The 17,454-nt window shown below is 37.5% G+C and overlaps 1 long non-coding RNA gene across 1 annotated transcript; it reads right to left on the bottom strand.

Moving 5' to 3' along the window:
• Window positions 1-11,271: 11,271 nt before the first annotated feature.
• LOC148214688 (uncharacterized) lies at window positions 11,272-15,993 on the bottom strand. Its single transcript, XR_015797703.1, has 3 exons — window positions 15,855-15,993; window positions 15,621-15,735; window positions 11,272-14,268 (listed from the first exon to the last, which is right to left on the bottom strand). It is a non-coding gene; the product is annotated as an uncharacterized LOC148214688 (long non-coding RNA).
• Between the last annotated feature and the right edge of the window lie 1,461 nt (window positions 15,994-17,454).

The following is a 17,454-nucleotide window of genomic DNA, read 5'->3' as shown; positions in this document are numbered from 1 at the left end:
ATAAACAGACTAAGGGGCTAGATTGTCTGGAAATAAGATTTTGAAATTAACTATAAGAATCCTTCCTGTGGTTTGTTTAAAATCCTATTAAAATATATGAAGAAGTTAAGTGTAAGAAATCTTTCCATGGGAAAATCGTGTGGATTAGAGAAAAACACGAGAAAAGGAGAGCTTGAAGGCTGATTATTAGAGGCAGCCAAAAAGAACTAGAGATTACAATTAAAGGAGAAGACCCACTAATACAGAATGAAGAAAAGTATTTTAACTCTAGAAGATTTCAAGGATATTTGGCAAGTATGTACTCAGAACTTTCTCTTAAAATTGTCTGCTACTATAAAAATGGGTTTTAAAGAGGAGATAGAGGAGGATACAACTGAGAATCAGGCTGTTTTGGATATGGATTTAAAAATGATAGAATAGAAGAAAAATATTGACAAAGATGCTACACAGGACTTACAAATGAAACCGGCTGATGTTTTAATAGCTAAAAGGGACATACAAATAATAAATCAGAAGAGTGACTTGGATATGTGGATTTCAATGCAGAAGAGTGATTTGGACAAGAATGACTTTCTTATTTTGGACTTAGAAAAGAGATGTGTTACATTTATGAAGGAGTTTCTAAGAAAAGATAAAGAGAGAATAAAAAGAAACCAGCTTTTGGGACATTACTTAAAAGGAATAAACATCAAGGCTTTTAAAACCAAAAAGGATTATAAAGTCAGTTTGTTCGATCAAGGTAAAAATGTTTCTTCTTCTAGTAGTTTTTAATGGATTTTTCTTGACCAGGACTGAATGATGAGACCTTAAAGGTTTGCTATTAAATAAGATATGGGAAGAAGAGATTTTTTTATTGTATGATTAGAGAAACTGATGGGTTATGATATTAAAATTGAAAGTGTCAAATTTGTGAAGGAATTTCTGAGAGGAGACGAAGAGAAAATGATAAGAAATTAATTTGTGGAATATTATTTGAAGGGTTTAAAGATTAAGATTTTCTGGTAGCTCAATGGATTTTTTTTAATGAGCTTTTAGGTTTGCTTATAGATATAAGATAAAATATAGGAAGAAGATATTTGTTGTATTTTTAGAGAAAATGTTAAGTTGCTGTGTAAAGTAAAGGAAGTGAAGTTGATTTACTTGTTTAATATTATATATATTGTTATTTCTGGTAACTCTTAATGGACTTTTTCTGGTTAAGATTGAAAGATGAGGTTTTATTATTTAGTAATAGATAAAAGATGAGATACAGGATGAAGAGATTTTTGGTTGAAATGTTAGAGAAGATGATAAATTACTGAAATAGTTTGTACTTGTCTTGATGAAGGGGGAAGTCATTTCTTTATATATTCTTTTTCCTTTATATATTTTTTTCTCTTTTTCCTCTCCTTTTTTTCTTCTTTTTCCTTTGCACTTTTTATTCTTTCTTTTTTCTTTTTGTTATTTTCTTAGTTTGTATTAGTTTTTTATCTCTGTATTTTTAAACTTTAATAAAAAATTATTATTAAAAACAATTTTATGTAAATTAATGCACGTTTTGTTAACACACTGAGGTATGTTTTATTTTACGTTGTCTATTTTACAGGAATATTCCCTTTCATCTCATAACCCCTTTAGGAACAAAATTCACAAAATTCAGATTTGTTTTTACTTGAAAGAAATACATTGTGTCCCTAAATATCGCAAAATGTTGCTTTATAGTCAGTAAAATTCATCAAGTGTGACTACACCAGTGACAGAGTATGTGTTATCTTATAGTTCTGTTGTTTACCCCATATACTTTGCTGTTTTATGATGGCTGGGAAATGGTCATAATAGAAAATTTATCCGTCGTAAAAACTAAAGATGCCCTCAAGCTTAGCTTGCATCCTAATAACTAACTAGACCTACCTACATAGCTTTTTTGGCAGTGTTATGGTAATGTTTTTTCATTGACGTCTTCTGCATGCTTTTTGACTATAGCCTGACCTTGTTTAACTTCCAGACCAGACAAGTTTGGCCAGGTGCTGCCACCTGCTGAAGATTTCCAATGTATGTTTTTTAACAATGCAAAAACCCATCCTGTATGCTTTTTTGTACACAACTTTCAGAAGGCCTGTTTTTCATAAACAGAATTTTAATGCAGATTTTTGACTAGAGAAAGATAGATACTAACGAAGTCCATTTCATACTGTCGTCTATGCCATGGGTGATCTCAGTTTGGTGAAATTCACAGATCAATTTCTATGGAAATCTGAGACAGATTTCTTTTACCTCCTTAGTTGCTTATGCTCCCAGACACTAAACTAATTCCTGGAGTACATATCCTTATAGTTGGAAGGAAGGAAGGAAGGAAGGAAGGAAGGAAGGAAGGAAGGAAGGAAGGAAGGAAGGAAGGAAGGATTTTTTTAATTTTTTTAAATTATTATTATTATTATTATTATTATTATTATTTTAGAGACTGTCAGGCAGAAACATAGATGATACATTTCGCAAGAAAAAAAATGAAGTCCTAATGACCTTTGGAGTTCATGCTGAAATTACATTTTTGGCACTGTTAAATCCCACTGTGTGCCGTGAAGGCTATATAATGCAATATCCATCAGAAGCAAGCAAGCAGTGAAGCTTCCTGGCACTTGAAATCGATAGGGCCTGCATAAAATGATTTGGAGTGATTTAGAATCAAGCATACATCTCCTTTTCATGAGCTAGGATCTACTTGGAAGGGCATTAATTCATTAAAGGGCTTCTTGAAGGATGCCATCAGCTTATATGGTCTTAGCCTGGAAGCATCAAGGAATCAAAGGCAGAACAACTGAAGGCAGGGAAGGATGGAATGATTGATCCTTCATTTTTTGGAAAGACAAGCTTCACACTAAACATTACGCAGGAGATTAAAAACAATTATATCGGGTGGGTTTTCAATGTACTTTGTAAGGGTTTCCTTATACTCTTTAGAGCTTAAGGTATTCAGTGTGACATTTCATGAGACAATTGAATGAAAAATGATACCTTCACTTCCATAATTTTAGTTTAAAGAGGTATATTTTAATAAATGAAACAAAGAAATAATCAATGAAATGAGCTCTTTTGTTGATTTATTTATTTACTTCTCCACATAATCACCACCATTTTCTATATACTTCTGCCAGCAATATACTGGTACTTCTATATACTTCTGACAAGCTTCTTAAAACTGTTATGAAAGAACTCCACACTTTGTCTCTTCAATTAAGTCCTGAAAGTCCATTCCACTTCTTAATTTGAGTCAGATATCCATGAAGGTATTCCTTCATTTTTGAGAAAAGATGAAAGTCACCTGGTACCAAGCTTGGACTGTATGGCAGATGGCGTAAGATGGTGAGATCCAACTTCACAAGTGCCTCTTGGGTAGCTGGTGAAGTATGAGGCCTAGCACTCTCATGTTACAGCAACATTTCCTTCTTGTGCTTCCAAACTCTACTTTGTTGTTTCAAAGTTTTGAGTGTTGCAGTGTAATGCTCAGAGTCGACAGTGGTGCCAGATTCAAGAAAATCCATATGAATTAACACCATCTGCATAAAAAAAAAGTAGCCATACGTTTTCCTGCTGAAGCCTGGATTTTGATTTTTCTCCCCTACAGTTGAAGCTTTGTGATGCTGATTCACATATTGATGAGCCCATGTTTCATCGGCTGTCAGGATGCTATGAAGAATTGTCACTTTCATTCTCATTGTGACAATTGCTGGCAAATTTTAGCTTTTGAAGTTTTCATCTCTGCCATCAGCTTGCAAGGAATCCATCTTGCACAAGCCTTCCGATATTGAAGAACATCAATAATGCAACCAAATTGTTCCTATAAAATGCCAAGCTTGACAGCAATTTCCCTTTGACTGATTTGCTAATTGTCCTTAATCAGTTTATCAGACTTTCTCATATGAAACTCATCAATTGCTATCCCATCCACTTTGTTCTTGATCACACAAATAAGCTCTTTCTGGTTCACCATCTTTCATTTTTTGGCCCAGTGTTGCACAATACTCACGTCAACAGTCATCGCCATAAACAACCTGCATTTGGTGGTGAATTTCAGTTGGAGGAACTCCTTCAGCAACCAAAAATTCAACCTTTTTCACACAGCAACATGTTGCCAATTAAAATGAAATAATAGATGCCAAAAACAACATCAGAGCTTCTAGTGCATGAGAGCTGCCATCTATTGATGACTTAGAACATAGTTGGCATGACTTCTTATTCAACCCTCATAGTTTTTGCAGCTGTAATTTCTATTGCAAAATATTATGGCAGAACCAAGTAGGATGATAGCATACGGTAATGGATACACTGTTATGTTTTCTACTTGAAACTTTGCATGCTGGTGTTTTCTAGGTCTGTGCGAGGCAGTTTTGACTTAGTGCAAGAAGGCCATTTGTGCTGCAGGAGTGACATGATGTACTTCACTGAGGCAAAGAGGCAACATGATGGTCTTGACAAGGCGCTTCATCTCACCCTGAAGCTCCAACTGGCGCTCTTGCAGGTAACTATGGAAGCTGTGCAGGAAGCTTCAGATCAGTGCAAAAGGAAGCAATATGGCTGGACCACGTTTCCTCACCCTTAGCAATAGATGGAACTGCCTTGCTTCATGAAGCACTTTTGGTACTGTACTTTTAGAGGAGTTAGTTAGCCAGTTCAGTGGGTTTGTGAGAATCAGTTGCTAAATGTTTGCATGCCTTAGATTAGCTCCACAACTTTTTCCTGCTTGTCCAGGCAGAGCAGGAAGGAAAGACTGGAGTCTGTTGGGTCGGGATTGGGCTTTGCAGGTAAAGGCAAAACCATAGACTGAACAGGATTGTGCTCTGGGGTTTCAGGGTAGCCAGTTTATCCTGGCAGAGCAGGAAAAGTAGAGGTTTTGGCTTAACTGCTCCAATTGCAGTGGAAAAGCTAAGACTTCAGCACCTAACAAAGAATTTATGTTCTATTAATTCCTGTTTAATATAACTTGATATGCATAACTGTTTATTTTGTTTATTACAAATGTTTATTACTTCAAGCATATGACTCTGAGTGGCTTACAGCATAAGATACATATAGTACATTGCAATAGATCAAAATAATTAGAAATAATAAAAATAATAATAACAATAATGGTTTATGGATGAAAATTTCTACCAAATATTCATGTGTATTCTGTCCATTTATCTATTTAATTCAAGTGGGACTTAAGGCACAAAACTGTATTACATCAACCTAGTTCTAAACAGAAGTATGACCAGTGAGTTTAGGGTTGCAGTTGATGCCTCTTAAGTAATAAAGCTTTTAAATTGGTTTATTTTTTATTTTTTCTGTGTATCATATCAGTGATGTAAAAAGGAAGGGGGGAGCTATACTAGGGAAAAGATATTCTCTCCAAGCACTCATATTTTCAGCATCCACACTCAAGAAGGATATTAAGCTATTTTCCCTTATATCTTCAGTTCTTTGAGTAAAACAAACAGGACTTTTTATTATAAAGAAATGCCATCCAACTCAAATGAATTTTTAATATGAAATCTTTGATTCCCAAACCACTGCATTTCTCAAGGATCTGTAGCAAATTCATTTAGAGCAGATTCCTAAATTTGTGATATAAAGTTCATATGAGAGATCAATCCTATTTGAAAATTTAGGGGGCCATGGTACTGCAGAGTTTAAGAATCTCAGTTGTAATGGCATCGTTGTGACTTGCTGTGTTGTTAAAATAATGCAGCTTTTTAACAGACACACTAGTACATCCTGATTATTAACGACTTCAATATATTTCACGTTGAATGGCTAACATGACAATTACTGTTGCAATTGGTTGTTGCCTAGTTGAAGTGTACTTTACTTAAGGCCTTATCTGCACTGCCAGGTTGACCCTGTCGCCAGCACATTTTTCTGCTCCCATTTCAAAGTAATGTTTTCCTGCTTCTGTCAATTCAAACACTGCTGTTTGCAGCACTTTACTTTCTTCTAGACCAACCTCTGCATTTTGATTGGCTAGTTTGCAGAGGCAGAAATGCCCTCTTATTACATTTTCCCTGTTTTTCCTGAATAACATCTGCTGCAGGTTCTATTGTATCAGGTCTTCTTTACTAATATAATGATCATAACACTTTCCTTATGTGCAGAAGATCCCAGGCTCAAATCTCTGCAAGAATGTGTATAGGTGTTTTTTTTTTAAATTATATTATGCTCCTTTTCCTGAGCTACTGCTTTTTGCTGGGCTGTTTTGTTTTTTGTTGTTTAAATCCACAGATACACCATTTCATCCTTTTTCCAATCCAAATTCTGTTCCTGGGCTGTTGTAACAAGAATGGGGTATGTCTGGCCTTAGAAAAGACCTCTTAATGGGAACACTATAACACTCTTCCAGTACCTGAAAGGATATCACAGAAGAAGTTCAAAATCTGACTAATTCCAGGTGAGGACGTAGAACAATATATTTGAATTATAGGAAGTTAGATTCCAGCTGAATGTTAGGAAAATGTGTGAGCAGTAAGAACTGTTTGACAATGAAACTAATTGCTCAAGGAGGTGTGTGGGTTCTCCTTCACTGGGTGTGTTCAAGCAGAAACTAGATTTCCATCTGTCTCGAGGATGTACTGAGTAGGGGGTTGAATGCAGTGGCTTCTTCCAACTCAATGGTTCTGTTATTGTTAAGAATCAAGGGGGATTTACTACATCTTCAGTCTGTTGCAGAACATTTTGGTATTCTGCAGATGAATTATAATTCCCAAAGCTCTTTTACAGGTATTACTTATAGTAGAAATTATGGAAGCTATAGTGCTCCTGGAGAACATTAAATTAGGAAGACTTTTGTAGTAAATCTTTTCCTCTGTGTTCATGTATGACATATAATATCTTATCTTCAGAGGAAGTCAAAGTGACATGTACTTTATCCTTCCCTCCACATAGCTGCTGTTTGGCCCTACAATAATCAGGTGAGAGTAGCCTGAATTATAGATATATTAAAAAAATCAGTACAGATTTCTTTTATATTGAATTGTGAAGAGCAATAATGAATTGAGTTCGCTACTATCTGTTGTACTTTCCTAGAAAAGTTCATAAATATCAGTTATGTACTACAAAATTACATAAAAATCTATAGTTGGGAAAGTGACATTAAAATATGACATGGCTTAGCATATTTTAATACAGCATATGTTACAAATTGTGTAGAAAAAATATATAATTAAGGAACAGTATGGAGAATCTATTAGGGATAATCGCATAACAATATGGAAATTGTGGAAAATACACACATATGATTATGTGGCAGGAACTGTGGTTTCTGTAAATGTTTCTTAAAACTGGATTTTCTGAGAAATTAGACTGAATGGAATAGGTCATGAATTTGTGCACTAATGACAATCTACTGGATCCACATATTCCTATTTCAGAGTGTGTAGTGATTCTTGAGATTTAGGCTTGGGTAGGCATTGGCTTTCTTCATCCCTAATCCTCCCTTTTTGCTGACAAATTAGGAATCCATCAAACAAGTGCAGTGCAGAGAAAGAAAATCTGAAAACTGTTGCTATTGTTAGTAATTATGCATATTGCATCCTTTAATGCACGTGGCAATTTGCAAAATTTAAATCAAACAGCCCCCTGCTGGAACTGTACTTCCTGAAATTCAAACAAAGGAAAAACATCAGGAAGCAAAGGAGACAAAGAATAAAACAGGAATGCAAGCCAATGCAAATGCGGGCAAGGGCAGCGGGAGGGAAGAACTTCCTAATGACTATGATCATCCCAAATTAAAACCTGGGGCACTATCTAGGAAACAAATAATCCAGTACGCTGCAGTGCCAAGAAAGGCATAAGGGCTTCCTGCAACAGGTCTGGGGCTTTTACAGTATTTAGCAGTACCTATAGAAGTCTCTGTGGTTCTGCTAGGGAGATTCTTAATAGAATTGCAGGATCTTGAATAATGCAGAGGTACAGCTGAACCAGTGCAGTCGCATATTACCTTTGTACTGAGCACTATTGGTGTGCATGTTTTAGAAAACACAATTGTCTTCTGCAGCTGCCATGCAACCCAGGAGGACAAAGGGCATTTCGTTTAAGGAGCTGCAGACAGGTGCTTCAGGGTGTGCATGCCCATACCTGCTCCAAAACACCTTTGTGCCTTGGAATCAGAAGTATTGCACAGCTCTATGTCTCAGGAAGCTAACAGTCTTGTAGCTATTCAACAATGGTGGGACAACAGAGATAAGAGAGGGACAAGAACCTGACTTTCAGATCTAAGGGCTTTATTTTACACAAGTGTGTAAGGTCTGCCCAGCATTTTTGGACCAATGGAAGTATTCGGAATTTGAAAACATGTTCTGAGCACTCTCACAAAATGGCTGCCTTGGTGGGTGTGGCCAGTAGCAAAGCCCCATTTAATAGAAGGCAAATGGGTGAGGTTGTCACTGCCACTCTCTCAAGCCTTTTAAATGAGAGAGATGTTTTCTACCATCTCAGTTTTCTTTTCAAATTAGTCCACCTGCTCAAAACAGAAAGGAAGGAAGGAAGGAAGGAAGGAAGGAAGGAAGGAAGGAAGGAAGGAAGCAAGCAAGCAAGCAAGCAAGCAAGCAAGCAAGCAGTAGGCCACATCTACCAGCTTTTTTATTATCTAAAAATGTCTCAATAGAGCCTGGAGAGTTTATGTATTGGAATACAAAATATGCTTGAAGTTAGTGTTTTGCTTTGCTTTGCAAGTAAGCCAACTTCCCACTTAAAAAGAAAGAAAGAAGAATCTTTTAAAAAAATGTTGCCAAGTTGTTGCCAGTAGAGGGAGAAATCCTCCACCATGCCCTAAAGGACAGGACTCCCTCCTTAGCAGCACCACTACTGAAAAATCCCAATGGGGAGAGTTCCCACATTACGTTTTCCATTGGAATTGAATTGAAGAATAGAGGCTGCAAACCGAGATGTTTCTTCCATGAAAGGCAGGGGACAGAGGTGTCCGGGGGGCAGGGGGGAGTGTGTTTCAAGGAGGAGCAAACGATGAAAGCACCATTACTCTGCAAGCTCCGCCCCTTTTATACTTATGTTGTGATGTCACATGAACATACAAAAGGGGCAGAAGTTTGGCACATATGTGTGTCATCATTTTGACAAAAGCATAGGATGCTGCAGACGCTTCTGGCAGACATGTACATCTATTCCTTGGCTTCCTTGCTTTTGCACATGATTAGTTACCTCACACTTTGCCCATGAAATATGGGGTTGGACTGGAAGGCCTCCAAGATCACTTCCCACCCTGTGATTCTGTGTGAAAGAAATATTCGAAGTAGATTCTCCTTCATGAAACTGCATGGGTACTGGAGAAAGAAATGTTAGAAGATTTTCAGTGCCCAGTACTGAAGAGAATGCTAGCTTGAGCTCCTGATGGAAAGGTGAGGAATGTATTCCTTTATAGGTCGGTCCCATTTTCTCCCAGTGTAACGTGGAGATTAGAATATAATTATCCTCCAGATTTCAATCATCTCCAGATCTTGCAGAAAATGTACCCAAATATGTGGGAAAAGAAATGTGTTAAGAGAAAATACAGTTAAAATGTGTATTGTCCTAAAAATGGTATTAAAATACTTATTGAAGTCAATAAATATAAATTTTATTTATTTATTTTTTAAATGAGGATTTGAGATGAAAATACACACAACTGACCTGGAGAGAGAGTGCTGTGTCAATCCCTGCATCAGCCTGGCTGCCAGAATACAGAAAGCAAGAAAGTGAAAAGATGCTTGTCCTTTTTTAGAACTTTGAACTTGCAGAAAACTGGTCAGCTGAAGGAATTTTTGGCTTCAGAAATGCATCTGTTTTTCACGGTTCTGACTTTCCATTAAGAATTTGAAGGAAGTAAGGCTGAGAGCATCTGAAGCAAGCAGCCGTTAGCAAGACTAATAGGACTTTCCAAGTGTCACATCTCTCCTTTGTCTTCAGCATCAAGAGGACCACCCCACAAAAAAGCCTTGTAGAAGAATGATGGGGGAGATATGTGGAATCACAGGCAGGGGGAACCAATGCTGCTGTCAGTCCCAGTCCCACCATGCTTTCCCCAGAGAGTTTCTGTCATGCTCAGTGGGGCCCACGAGAATGACTCACTGGAGCCGGGTTTCTGAATAAGACCCATCCAGTGTGCCGTGATTGAGGGGCAGGCAGTGGGAGGGAGGGGGGTTGATGGGGTCACCCTGAAAGAGCATCTGTTGAGGCACGAGCCATATGGAAACTTTATCCTTCCCTGAGGAAGCATCATCTTACGCTCCCTCCCACCTCCTTCTCTATTGTGTCCAGAGAATACAGAGGTCTAAAGTAGGAGGTGAGAGGGGGGGGGGGGGAGACGACACAGCTGCTGTCTCAAAGGCCTTTACAGATTTGCCACTGACAGGAATCCATGGAAAGGGGTGTCCCCTCCACCCCACTTCCAACTAACTCTGCCCTAATCAATAAGCATTGAAAAAAGTGAGCCACAATCCCAAAAGGCTGCAGTTGGCCTTTGTGTTGTTCTAAAACAAGAAGACATAAACCCCATCTCCATATGGAGCCTTCCCTTTGATCGGGACACCGTTCCTGCTGTGTCTGAGGCAGGCTGGGAGTCAGGCATTTCTTACGGGTGCAAACGGGCAGTTTATACGATTAGGACGTTGTGCGCATTCAGCAAAATGAAAGCCATTCTCTCTGCAAAGCGAGTCAGCCTGGAAATGTTGTGCAAGCATATTCGGGATTTTATGGCTGAAGTTAATGCAGTAATAGATGGAGATAAATTTGTTTTGATTTGGGTCTGCATTGAAATATACACACATTCTCACTCATTCGTACTGAGGGTAATCTAGACTAACGCAGCAAGTCAAAGCACGTTTTGTAGGGGCTACATTATATGGGACTCAGTGGGATGAACTTCTGAATAAATATGCTTAGGATCACACTGTATATTCTTTCGTTCGGAATTAAGTCCAAATGGCTTAGCCTGGATCTACTCTATTAACTATTCAGACATTGTCTCCTGTTTTAAGGGCAGGTGAGAAAAACATTATTTTCCCATTTTAATGGAAAACAGATTTATATTCGCACTTTCCCAAGTATTATATAGTAGCATCTGCAGGCCAAAAATGTGCACAATAAGAAAAAGTATATACAAAAAACGCATATATTGGGAAATAGGTGTACAAAAACTGTATATGAAGAAAATTACTTGCCAAAATGAAAGTGATACGTAAACACTATATATGTAACAGTTGCAAACTTTTCAAGTATTTGTTTTAAATTATTGATTTATTTTTTTAAACTGATACAAAGCCTTTCAAACCTAAATTTCTCTGATTTTACCACAGATCAAATCACCGAACGACATTCTAAACAATTACAGTAGATGCCATAAAATAAGTAACACAAATGTATAACAACCAAACTTTTTAAAAAGTAGCAATTAAAGTTTTTAAGTACCAAATATGAAAATTTAGCCATGAATTGATGAAAATGTCTGGAGGAAGAAAACTTCGTCTTATGTTGCAAAGGTAATAAAGTTGGCATCAGGTAATCCTTGCTGCAGAAAGCATTTCAAAATCAAGATGCTACTACTGAAAAGGCCGTTCCTGAGTAGCCATTTATTTACAGGATGTGGGCCACAGTAACTCATGACCCCAGCCGGACTACTGCAGAGTCCCTTACTTGGAGCTGCCTTTGAAGATGAAACTGAGTTACAGCAGAATGTAGCAGCCAGCTTGCTGACAGATTGAAAACCATTTTGTCTGTTGGCCTGCATTGGCTGTTTACATGCTTCCAAGGAAAAATCAATGTGCTGGTTAAATCCATAAACTCTTTCTGGCTTTGTTCCAGATTATCTTTTCACCGAGTAAAATTTGTGTGTTCAGCCCAGGAAGGGATGTTTCAGGTCCCTGCTTCCCAAGACGTGAGAAACAGGAGCCAGGAGTTAGGTGGGGGGTCTTCTGTGGACTAGCATGTCCCCCAAAGTCCAGATGGACCCCACACTCGTATCACTTAAAAAAAGCAAAACCTCTTTAAATTTCCATTGTGTCTTCGAGGCTTAAATATCTTTAGTTGATTGTTTTTAGTGTTTTTGTGAATTTTTAATCATTGTATTGTTCATTTTAATTGTTCTGCTTTAATTCAATTTTTATTTAAGGTTGTATTTGTTGTTTGTGATTTTCATGTAGGTCACCTGGAGTCTTTTGAGTTTGGTGGGTTGCATGTTATATAATAAATTAATACATTTACCACGTCTGAGAAAGGACAGGACTGCTGAAAAGGGGTCTTAGGGAAAGATTGAAAAGGTAGAGGTTGGCACATATGGGAAGAGGTGTTTGGTAAAATACTACAGTCCTAAGCCATGAAGAATATTAAAGGTTAATACCAGCTTCTTGAACTGAGATTGGAAATAAACTGGAAACCAGTCAAAGTCATTTAAAAGTGAAAACAAGATTAACTTGTTATTAACTAAGTATAGTCATCACACCAGCTTTGTTCCACAAAGGAATCTATTCTTCCTTTGAAAAATGGACCTAATAACACTCCTAAGCTACAATCTTGATTCCGTCAGAAAATTGCAAACTGATCTTGAGTTGCCCTGGGACAAATTTCAGGATTGAAAAATGAGCAGCTGAGCAAAACCAAACTGCATAGAATCAATTGCCTATAGTAAAATGTAGATCTAACCTCCAGATTTTTAGCCATGATGCCTGGGAATTTTGGGAGTTGTAATCCTGATACATTAGAATAAATATACAGTATTTTGAAAAAGGTTTTCAGAAATTGCAGCTTATATTTTTAGTAGAGAATAGCTTTAAGACCTTTCTCATTTGCTTCTCTTTTTTATTTCTTCCTTGTTTTTATTCAGTTTTTGCTTTTACAACTCTGATTTTTTTAAAAAAGTCCATAATTGATCTATTAATGGGATAGTACTGCTCAAGATACTCCTGGAAGGCATTTTGATGCCTTAGATTTTTCTTTCAGCTATTTGAGAACTGATAAGTTGCTTCTATGGTAATGATTTACAGTATCTTCTAGAGTCATCCAACCATCACTGTGCTAAAATAACAGCAGTGAGGACAGTCTCCATGTCATTTAAATTATGGCTGGGTGATGCTGTGAAGATGCTTTAAGCTAGACAAATAGCCTAAGACTGCAAAGGTATCTCTCTCACCAATTTATACATTCCAGGGTTAAGGATTGTTTTTTGAGCGGTATCTTATTTTCTTTCTGACGGATTCCCCCAACATATATATGCCACTGCTTCTAACAGTCTTGGGAAAATTCTTGGAATTCCTTCTCCTGGCTTCTTATTTCTCTCTCTAATGCATAATTACTAAAACCTTTATTTGAGTATTGCCCAGAAAATGAGATTGCTGCTGAGCATAAGCAGTGCCCTTCAATAATGTTCACAGAGAAAGTCTTGCAAAGGTTTGAACCCTGGCAACTTTCATGTTACATCATATTCCTTGGTATTCAATGCTCCACTCAGGAAAGTCAAGCAAAAGAGAGATACCTCCCTCTTAAAAATGATACCTGCATGTAGAAAGGATGTGTCTTCTGCTCACTTTCAAATGCATCCTTCCACAGCTCATATTAAAATTAAATGAAGTTTATTTATTTATTTATTAAATTTATATAGCCACCCATCTCACTAATGTGACTCTGGGTGGTGTACAGTAAAATGAACAAAAACACGTCTTAAATAGTAATTAAAAACAAGAGAGACATACAAATAAATAGATCATCGGTCAATGTTAAAAACCTCATACATAATAAAGCCATCTCGCAGGCTCCCTGTTTCCAAGGGATTCCCAGGTCTCCTGGAAAACCATGTCTTGAGAAGTTTCCAGAAGACCAAAAGGTTCAGGGATAATCTCATCTCAGGGGGGATGATATTCCAAAGGGCAGGTGCCATGGCAGAAAAGGCTCATCTCCTGGGTCCTATCAGATAGGACTGTCCTGCCTTACCTGATGGACATGTAGATGTAATCAGGAAGAGGCGATCCCTCAAATACCCTGGCCTCATGCTATGAAGGGCTTTAAAAATCAAAACTAGCACCCTGAATTGGACCCGGAAGCAAACTGGCAACCAATCCTGCAGAGTAGAGGTGTAACATGCTGTTTTGGAGGCACACATAACTGCTCGTGCTGCCACATTTTGCACCAGTTGAAGCTTCCGAACACTCAGAAGTTATGAGTTATCTGTTCAGCTTGTAGAAAGGAAAGTGAGAGATGGCTGCCGAGAAAGAAAGAACTTGCTGTCCCAACTATCATGGCACACCATGGTTCTCCAGTGTCTTTGCACCAGGGTGCCTATAAAGAAATATTAAAGAGAAAGGGCTGTTTTTCAGCAATAGGCTTAGTGTACAAGTGGTCTCTCAAATTTCTCCTCCTAGTCCACAGGCAATATTAAAAGGAAATTGTTTCACTGATTTCACCAGGGGGAGGGAATTCTCCAACTGTTCTTTGGAAGTAGGACTCACCAGTTGTAATTGCACAACTTCTTTTTCCGAAGTTGCTTGTTTTGCTACACTGCTACCACTGGTGTTTTGCTGCCACTCCTGGGTTAACAGCCTAGCCCTGTTTACATTTTCCAGCATCCCCCAGACCACATGTCAGCAACAATGACTAAAGTACATTTTTAAACAGCTTAAAATTGCACCTCCCCCAAACACTCATAAATATTCACACATCCCAAAGGTATAACAATCCAGAATCAAGTTCAACTTTCTTGAATATAGCTTCAATCCTTAATACTTTAATATAAATATTAAAGAATAATAAGAATAAACTTCTGGGAATGCAGTACAACTTGCTTCTGAATGGATTTTAGTTCTCTATAGTCCTCTCACTTAGATCAGATTCTCTTGGTCATCCCAGAGTTCTGACAGCTAGCTGGCTTGAATGAACCAAGCAAGAATAGAAGCATCAATTGCTCTGAAGTCTCAAAAGTCTCATGAATGGGACTTTTTGTCTGGAGCTACCTCCCTGTAAGTTTGCCATGTAGCAACCAGCACAAATTGATCTCTTTCAAATCACCTCTGAGAATGAGAGGGATAACATGGGAGAACTGCTCTTAATTGGAATTTAGCAAGCTCAAATTCTTTAGACTAGAAGCTTAAGAGCTTCCAAATTTTGATGAATTCAGTTTCCCATTTCTGACTCTTGGCTAGCCTAGTGAGAGAACTTGTCATGACATAGCTAAGAAGAGATGAGCAGAAGAGCCTAAACGTGCCAAAAAGAGGTGGGCATTTTTCCCAGACTGTGTAGTCAGATATAGCAAGATCTAGTTGTAGGTCTAAATCAGTTGCCCCAGATTTGGAATTAAGTATCACTTACCCTATTTTTAATACTGGTGTTAGCATGTGTGTGTATCTGACTGTGCAAATATGCACACATAGACTTACTTCCCACCACTGATTAATGAACTATCTCATCATAATTCTGTATAAAGATAGATAATACAGAAGATATTAACCATTTTACAGAGATGGAGGGATTAAAAACACAGGGTGGAATGAGGAGCACTCAATTTCTTTTGAATACATGCAAGTTTTTGAAATATGGTTATTTAAAGATATGTTGGAGGAAAGTAGTAATCCAGAACTAATTACACAGCTGTTGAAAAGCCCAGTAAATATGTGTTACTTGGGGATATATAATACCTTTGATGTAGTTGTAATCTGACAGAAGTTATTATAGGATTCCACAGCTGCAAAGCACTAAAGCTTAGGGAATTTTCTCTTTCTTTTTCTTCTCCTCTTTTCTTTTTCTTCTACTCTATGAGAATTAGAGAAGCAGAAATGAAAATTTTATTTGCAAAGCAAAAAAAAAAAAAAATCCTCCTAATCATAGTAACAGAGTGCTTCAGAGAGAAGGAGAAGAAGTTAACCTGTTACCTGGAGTTAAAGAAAGCTTAAGGACAACAAATCCAGGCCAGGCTCAATTTCAAAAGGCTTTGCCACAGGACAATGAAAAGCTTGAATCAAAAGTGGTTTTGCAATAGAGAATTCTCAGGATGTTTCATCTCAGAATCAAGTGAGTACTTGCCTGTAACAAGGACACATAAACAAGAATATAAGGAATACTGTTTCTTGAAATGAGAAACAAAATGTACCAAGGACAAAAATATTCAACCTGTTATTGTTTAACGTGATCGGTGAAGCAGGGAGATCTTAGGGATTTGTAAACCAGCAGGGTAGGAGGAGGGAGGGCAGAGGAAGTAGCAGCTGGACCTTATAGCTGCTTTCATTCCCTGGTGTCTCCAGAATTGCAGCTGAGGGATAAAGAGATTCACACAAGCCCATCAGGCATTATATGGATCATTTGCTGCATCTATTGGACACTTCATAGCACTCCATAACTATGTCACAGGCAGGCAGAGAACTTCCCAAAGACCCCCAGGGCTTGAGACAATGCCTTGTCTTGGCAAACCTAAAGAGGAATTGACCTTCCTGCAGGGAAGTTGCTTGGAACCAGGCCTGATATTTTGATTTCTTTTGATTTTTGTATTACTTCTTAGATAGTGTTTCAATATGTGTTGCCTGTTAACCTCTGCCTTGCTGTTGCTTCATAAGAATAAAAACAAAACAAAAATCAGATGTCCAGTTTGTAGAACAAGAGGTGGAATATAAACTTTTAGTTAAAGCATAGGAGCAGTTTATGACCATGGGATAGTTATTCATTTTCTGGTAACCTTTCATTTGGATTACCACAGTGTGGTATATGGAGAACTGCCCTTGAAAATGGCTCAGAAAGTTTTATTAATCAAAAATAAGGTACTGAGATCAGAAACAAGATTAGAAACAAGAAACAAGATAGAGTGAAGAGAAGCACCAAGTTTGACCTATATTCTCCCCCCAAAGCTTCCAGATCCAGTTCAAAATACTGATTGTAACCTTTAAAGCAGGATAGCGCTTTAAATAGAAAAATCCATCTTCAAGGGTTGTAGAGGTTGTCAGAGAGTAGGGGTAATATCATGAGATAGGGCAGGACTGAAATATTCAACCCATTTTTTACTCTTGGATATTGAGTGATCCACCAATGTTCTTAATTATTTTCTCTAAGTGTTTTGTTTTGCTATGTTTTCCTGTTCTGTATGATCTCCTCTGACCTCAGAGGCAGTTCTCATCTGGGGAGCACTATTTATAGATCCAAGGTATTGAAGTTATGTGCTCCCCTTTGAACTGAGAGAACTGACCACCTTGTTGGATTGAGAAAGGCCTTAAAATGTATGTTTTGAAAATAAACAACAACTATAAGCTTTAATGGTTTAGATGGCTTCAGGTTAAAATCTATTTCTTATAAATTAAAAATAAAATTAGTTCATCATAAAATAACACTGTATTTAATGTTTATTAGACCTCTCAAAGATGATTTAACAAGGGTTGGATGTTGGATTTTTTGTACTGGCATTGTAAGAAATTTGAAAGCTCTTTAATTCATATGAACTGTGCTTCTCCAGCTCTACCTTCATTTGAGATTTGAATCATTACATAT

The sequence above is a fragment of the Python bivittatus genome, unplaced genomic scaffold, assembly GCF_059951505.1.
Source record: "Python bivittatus isolate LINGU-HERP-01145 unplaced genomic scaffold, Pbiv_v1 ctg000580_np1212, whole genome shotgun sequence".
Classification (NCBI taxonomy): Eukaryota; Metazoa; Chordata; class Lepidosauria; order Squamata; family Pythonidae; genus Python; species Python bivittatus.
The sequence above is the reverse complement of the archived record's forward strand: the minus strand, read 5'-3'. Positions and strand labels throughout refer to the sequence as shown.